Raw genomic sequence first — 7,743 nt, forward strand, 5'->3', positions numbered from 1 at the left:
CTCCATAGCCCCGGAGCTCCATAGCTCCATAGCCCCGGAGCTCCATAGCCCCGGAGCTCCATAGCTCCATAGCCCCGGAGCTCCATAGCTCCATACTTCCATAGCCCCATACTTCCATAGCTCCATAGCTCCATACTTCCATAGCTCCAGCCGCGGAGGGTGCTGGCTGGTGGCTCCATAGCTCCATACTTCCATACTTGCAGCCACGGAGTTGGCTAAAATTGCACTAAGTGCGAAAGCCCATTCATTTACAACGGCGTGTCCGCCAGGCGGCGACATTTCCCCGTTACCGGTGGCTGCGCGGCGGGTGAGTGACAGAGCTTATCCGAGCGGCTGGAAGTCTGCGCCGGCGTGGTCGAGCGTGAGGCCCCGGCCCTTTGGCTGCCTGGTACCTAAAACACTTCCATTGATCCAGCCACGGAGGGTGCTGGCTGGTGGCTCCATAGCTCCATAGCTCCATAGCACCAGAGCTCCATAGCTCCATAGCACCAGAGCTCCATAGCTCCATAGCACCAGAGCTCCATAGCTCCATAGCACCAGAGCTCCATAGCTCCATAGCACCAGAGCTCCATAGCTCCATAGCACCAGAGCTCCATAGCTCCATAGCACCAGAGCTCCATAGCTCCATAGCACCAGAGCTCCATAGCTCCATAGCACCAGAGCTCCATAGCTCCATAGCTCCAGGGCTCCATAGCTCCAGGGCTCCATAGCTCCATAGCTCCAGGGCTCCATAGCTCCATACCTCCAGAGCTCCATAGCTCCAGCCTGGGTGGCTGGTGGCTCCATAGCTCCATACTTCCATAGCTCCAGTCAGAGAGTTGGCGAAAATTGCACTAAGTGCGAAAGCCCATTCATTTACAACGGCGTGTCCGCCAGGCGGCGACATTTCCCCGTTACCGGTGGCTGCGTGGCGGGTGAGTGACAGAGCTTATCCGAGCGGCTGGAACTCTGCGCCGGCGTGGTCGAGCGTGAGGCCCCGGCCCTTTGGCTGCCTGGTACCTAAAACACTTCCATTGATCCAGCCACGGAGGGTGCTGGCTGGTGGCTCCATAGCTCCATAGCTCCATAGCACCAGAGCTCCATAGCTCCATAGCACCAGAGCTCCATAGCTCCATAGCACCAGAGCTCCATAGCTCCATAGCACCAGAGCTCCATAGCTCCATAGCACCAGAGCTCCATAGCTCCATAGCACCAGAGCTCCATAGCTCCATAGCACCAGAGCTCCATAGCTCCATAGCACCAGAGCTCCATAGCTCCATAGCTCCAGGGCTCCATAGCTCCAGGGCTCCATAGCTCCATAGCTCCAGGGCTCCATAGCTCCATACCTCCAGAGCTCCATAGCTCCAGCCTGGGTGGCTGGTGGCTCCATAGCTCCATACTTCCATAGCTCCAGTCAGAGAGTTGGCTAAAATTGCACTAAGTGCGAAAGCCCATTCATTTACAAGGGCGTGTCCGCCAGGCGGCGACATTTCCCCGTTACCGGTGGCTGCGCGGCGGGTGAGTGACAGAGCTTATCCGAGCGGCTGGAACTCTGCGCCGGCGTGGTCGAGCGTGAGGCCTCGGCCCTTTGGCTGCCTGGTACCTAAAACACTTCCATTGATCCAGCCACGGAGGGTGCTGGCTGGTGGCTCCATAGCTCCATAGCTCCATACCTCCAGAGCTCCAGAGCTCCATAGCACCAGAGCTCCATAGCTCCATAGCACCAGAGCTCCATAGCACCAGAGCTCCATAGCTCCATAGCACCAGAGCTCCATAGCTCCATAGCACCAGAGCTCCATAGCTCCATAGCACCAGAGCTCCATAGCTCCATAGCTCCATAGCACCAGAGCTCCATAGCTCCATAGCACCAGAGCTCCATAGCTCCATAGCACCAGAGCTCCATAGCTCCATAGCACCAGAGCTCCATAGCTCCATAGCACCAGAGCTCCATAGCTCCATAGCACCAGAGCTCCATAGCTCCATAGCACCAGAGCTCCATAGCTCCATAGCACCAGAGCTCCATAGCTCCATAGCACCAGAGCTCCATAGCTCCATAGCACCAGAGCTCCATAGCTCCATAGCTCCAGGGCTCCATAGCTCCAGGGCTCCATAGCTCCATAGCTCCAGGGCTCCATAGCTCCAGGGCTCCAGGGCTCCATAGCTCCATACCTCCAGAGCTCCATAGCTCCATACTTCCAGAGCTCCATAGCTCCATAGCTCCATACTTCCATAGCTCCAGCCGCGGAGGGTGCTGGCTGGTGGCTCCATAGCTCCATACTTCCATACTTGCAGCCACGGAGTTGGCTAAAATTGCACTAAGTGCGAAAGCCCATTCATTTACAACGGCGTGTCCGCCAGGCGGCGACATTTCCCCGTTACCGGTGGCTGCGCGGCGGGTGAGTGACAGAGCTTATCCGAGCGGCTGGAACTCTGCGCCGGCGTGGTCGAGCGTGAGGCCCCGGCCCTTTGGCTGCCTGGTACCTAAAACACTTCCATTGATCCAGCCACGGAGGGTGCTGGCTGGTGGCTCCATAGCTCCATAGCTCCATAGCACCAGAGCTCCAGAGCTCCACAGCACCAGAGCTCCATAGCTCCATAGCACCAGAGCTCCATAGCTCCATAGCACCAGAGCTCCATAGCTCCATAGCACCAGAGCTCCATAGCTCCATAGCACCAGAGCTCCAGAGCTCCATAGCACCAGAGCTCCAGAGCTCCATAGCACCAGAGCTCCATAGCTCCATAGCACCAGAGCTCCATAGCTCCAGCCTGGGTGGCTGGTGGCTCCATAGCTCCATACTTCCATAGCTCTAAGTCAGAGAGTTGGCGAAAATTGCACTAAGTGCGAAAGCCCATTCATTTACAACGGCGTGTCCACAAGGCGGCGACATTTCCCCGTTACCGGTGGCTGCGCGGCGGGAGAGTGACAGAGCTCATCCGAGCGGCTGGAACTCTGCGCCGGCGTGGTCGAGCGTGAGGCCTCGGCACTTTGGCCGCCTGGTACCTAAACACTTCCATTGATCCAGCCACGGAGGGTGCTGGCTGGTGGCTCCATACCTCCATAGCTCCATACCTCCAGAGCTCCAGAGCTCCATAGCACCAGAGCTCCATAGCTCCATAGCACCAGAGCTCCATAGCTCCATAGCACCAGAGCTCCATAGCTCCATAGCACCAGAGCTCCATAGCTCCATAGCACCAGAGCTCCATAGCTCCATAGCACCAGAGCTCCATAGCTCCATAGCACCAGAGCTCCATAGCTCCATAGCACCAGAGCTCCATAGCTCCATAGCACCAGAGCTCCATAGCTCCATAGCACCAGAGCTCCATAGCTCCATAGCACCAGAGCTCCAGAGCTCCATAGCACCAGAGCTCCAGAGCTCCATAGCACCAGAGCTCCATAGCTCCATAGCACCAGAGCTCCATAGCTCCAGAGCTCCATAGCTCCAGCCTGGGTGGCTGGTGGCTCCATAGCTCCATACTTCCATAGCTCTAAGTCAGAGAGTTGGCGAAAATTGCACTAAGTGCGAAAGCCCATTCATTTACAACGGCGTGTCCACAAGGCGGCGACATTTCCCCGTTACCGGTGGCTGCGCGGCGGGAGAGTGACAGAGCTCATCCGAGCGGCTGGAACTCTGCGCCGGCGTGGTCGAGCGTGAGGCCTCGGCACTTTGGCCGCCTGGTACCTAAACACTTCCATTGATCCAGCCACGGAGGGTGCTGGCTGGTGGCTCCATACCTCCATAGCTCCATACCTCCAGAGCTCCAGAGCTCCATAGCACCAGAGCTCCATAGCTCCATAGCACCAGAGCTCCATAGCTCCATAGCACCAGAGCTCCATAGCTCCATAGCACCAGAGCTCCATAGCTCCATAGCACCAGAGCTCCATAGCTCCATAGCACCAGAGCTCCATAGCTCCATAGCACCAGAGCTCCATAGCTCCATAGCACCAGAGCTCCATAGCTCCATAGCACCAGAGCTCCATAGCTCCATAGCTCCAGGGCTCCATAGCTCCAGGGCTCCATAGCTCCATAGCTCCAGGGCTCCATAGCTCCAGGGCTCCAGGGCTCCATAGCTCCAGGGCTCCAGGGCTCCATAGCTCCATACCTCCAGAGCTCCATAGCTCCATACTTCCAGAGCTCCATAGCTCCATAGCGCCATACTTCCATAGCTCCATAGCTCCATACTTCCATAGCACCAGAGCTCCATAGCTCCAGAGCTCCATAGCTCCAGCCTGGGTGGCTGGTGGCTCCATAGCTCCATACTTCCATAGCTCCAGTCAGAGAGTTGGCGAAAATTGCACTAAGTGCGAAAGCCCATTCATTTACAACGGCGTGTCCACAAGGCGGCGACATTTCCCCGTTACCGGTGGCTGCGCGGCGGGTGAGTGACAGAGCTTATCCGAGCGGCTGGAACTCTGCGCCGGCGTGGTCGAGCGTGAGGCCTCGGCCCTTTGGCTGCCTGGTACCTAAAACACTTCCATTGATCCAGCCACGGAGGGTGCTGGCTGGTGGCTCCATAGCTCCATAGCTCCATAGCTCCATAGCTCCATACTTCCATAGCTCCATACTTCCATAGCTCCAGACTTCCATAGCTCCATAGCTCCATAGCTCCATAGCTCCATAGCTCCATACTTCCAGAGCTCCATAGCTCCATAGCACCAGAGCTCCAGAGCTCCATAGCTCCATAGCTCCATAGCCCCAGAGCTCCATAGCTCCATAGCTCCATAGCTCCAGAGCTCCATACTTCCATAGCTCCAGAGCTCCAGCCTGTCTGGTGGCTCCATAGCTCCATAGCTCCATACTTGCAGCCACGGAGCTGGCGAAAATTGCACTAAGTGCGAAAGCCCATTCATTTACAACGGCGTGTCCACAAGGCGGCGACATTTCCCCGTTACCGGTGGCTGCTTAGCGGGAGAGTGACAGAGCTTATCCGAGCGGCTGGAACTCTGGGCCGGCCTGGTCGAGCGGCTGGCCTCGGTAGTTGAGGTACCAGGGGCGGGCTGGGGAGCTCCAGGCGGGGCTTGTGAGAGAGTGTAGCCGAGCGGCTGGAACTCTGGGCCGGCGTGGTTGAGCAGCATGCCCGCGGAGGTGGCTCTTCCATAGGCACGGAGGGGGCTGGAGCTCCACACTTCCCTAGGCACGGAGGGTGCTGGAGCTCCACACTTCCATAGCTCCAGGCACGGAGGGTGCTGGAGCTCCACACTTCCATAGGCAGGGAGGGTGCTGGAGCTCCACACTTCCATAGGCAGGGAGGGTGCTGGAGCTCCACACTTCCATAGGCAGGGAGGGTGCTGGAGCTCCACACTTCCATAGGCAGGGAGGGTGCTGGAGCTCCACACTTCCATAGGCAGGGAGGGTGCTGGAGCTCCACACTTCCATAGGCAGGGAGGGTGCTGGAGCTCCACACTTCCATAGGCAGGGAGGGTGCTGGAGCTCCACACTTCCATAGGCAGGGAGGGTGCTGGAGCTCCACACTTCCATAGGCAGGGAGGGTGCTGGAGCTCCACACTTCCATAGGCAGGGAGGGTGCTGGAGCTCCACACTTCCATAGGCAGGGAGGGTGCTGGAGCTCCACACTTCCATAGGCAGGGAGGGTGCTGGAGCTCCACACTTCCATAGGCAGGGAGGGTGCTGGAGCTCCACACTTCCATAGGCAGGGAGGGTGCTGGAGCTCCACACTTCCATAGGCAGGGAGGGTGCTGGAGCTCCACACTTCCATAGGCAGGGAGGGTGCTGGAGCTCCACACTTCCATAGGCAGGGAGGGTGCTGGAGCTCCACACTTCCATAGGCAGGGAGGGTGCTGGAGCTCCACACTTCCATAGGCAGGGAGGGTGCTGGAGCTCCACACTTCCATAGGCAGGGAGGGTGCTGGAGCTCCACACTTCCATAGGCAGGGAGGGTGCTGGAGCTCCACACTTCCATAGGCAGGGAGGGTGCTGGAGCTCCACACTTCCATAGGCAGGGAGGGTGCTGGAGCTCCACACTTCCATAGGCAGGGAGGGTGCTGGAGCTCCACACTTCCATAGGCAGGGAGGGTGCTGGAGCTCCACACTTCCATAGGCAGGGAGGGTGCTGGAGCTCCACACTTCCATAGGCAGGGAGGGTGCTGGAGCTCCACACTTCCATAGGCAGGGAGGGTGCTGGAGCTCCACACTTCCATAGGCAGGGAGGGTGCTGGCACATCCACACTTCCAGCCACGGAGCATGCTGGCACTTCCACCTTGCTTGCTAAGTCGGCGTGATCTTGCCCAAAAAGTCCCTCCTCACCTCCAGCTGGAAGTGGAAAAAAATCCTCCACCTGCTTGGCCGAGGTTCTGGAAGCCAGCAGCTCGCAGAATGTTGCCAAAGTTTCACTGGAAGGAAAAGAAAAGAGAAGACCGAGTGCGCATTTCACCTACCGCCGAATGTCCACAAGAGGGAAGTGTCACTCCGTCGCAGAATCTGCGCCGACGCACTCGGCACCCTTCGAATTTATGGTGCCGGTGCGGGTGTTCTGGGTGCAAAAAGGCCGCCCAAGTGGTAGAAAAAAATCAGACTTCGTCTCTTAGGTCGAAATTAATGCCAAGTTTTGAAATGCGCTGGCAGGGGTGGACCAGGGCCCGTTAGAAGTGCTTAGGCGAGGTCCTGGAAGCCTAACCCGGCGTGATCTTGTGCAAAAAGCCGCTGCTGAGCTCCAGCTGGAAGTGTAAAAAGAACCGGGCTGGATCAAAAAAGAACCGGGTGGCCCGTTAAAATTGCTTAGCCGAGGTCCTGGAAGCCTAACCCGGCGTGATCTTGTGCAAAAAGCCGCTCCCGAGCTCCAGCTGGAAGTGTAAAAAGAACCGGGCTGGATAAAAAAAGAACCGGGCTGGATCAAAAAAGAACCGGGCGACCCGTTAAAATTGCTTAGCCGAGGTCCTGGAAGCCTAACACGGCGTGTTCTTGTGCAAAAAGCCGCTCCCAAGCTCCAGCTGGAAGTGTAAAAAGAACCGGGCTGGATAAAAAAAAGAACCGGGCTGGATCAAAAAAGAACCGGGCGACCCGTTAAAATTGCTTAGCCGAGGTCCTGGAAGCCTAACACGGCGTGATCTTGTGCAAAAAGCCGCTCCCGAGCTCCAGCTGGAAGTGTAAAAAGAACCAGGCTGGATAAAAAAAAGAACCGGGCTGGATCAAAAAAGAACCGGGCGACCCGTTAAAATTGCTTAGCCGAGGTCCTGGAAGCCTAACACGGCGTGATCTTGTGCAAAAAGCCGCTCCCGAGCTCCAGCTGGAAGTGTAAAAAGAACCAGGCTGGATAAAAAAAAGAACCGGGCTGGATAAAAAAAAAGAACCGGGTGGCCCGTTAAAATTGCTTAGCCGAGGTCCTGGAAGCCTAACCCGGCGTGATCTTGTGCAAAAAGCCGCTCCCGAGCTCCAGCTGGAAGTGTAAAAAGAACCGGGCTGGATAAAAAAAGAACCGGGCTGGATCAAAAAAGAACCGGGCGACCCGTTAAAATTGCTTAGCCGAGGTCCTGGAAGCCTAACACGGCGTGTTCTTGTGCAAAAAGCCGCTCCCTAGCTCCAGCTGGAAGTGTAAAAAGAACCGGGCTGGATAAAAAAAAGAACCGGGCTGGATCAAAAAAGAACCGGGCGACCCGTTAAAATTGCTTAGCCGAGGTCCTGGAAGCCTAACACGGCGTGATCTTGTGCAAAAAGCCGCTCCCGAGCTCCAGCTGGAAGTGTAAAAAGAACCGGGCTGGATAAAAAAAGAACCGGGCTGGATAAAAAAAAGAACCGGGCGACCCGTTA

Source organism: Syngnathus leptorhynchus, unplaced genomic scaffold (assembly GCF_054491065.1).
Source record: "Syngnathus leptorhynchus isolate UIUO unplaced genomic scaffold, UIUO_Slep HiC_scaffold_118, whole genome shotgun sequence".
NCBI classification, from domain to species: domain Eukaryota; kingdom Metazoa; phylum Chordata; class Actinopteri; order Syngnathiformes; family Syngnathidae; genus Syngnathus; species Syngnathus leptorhynchus.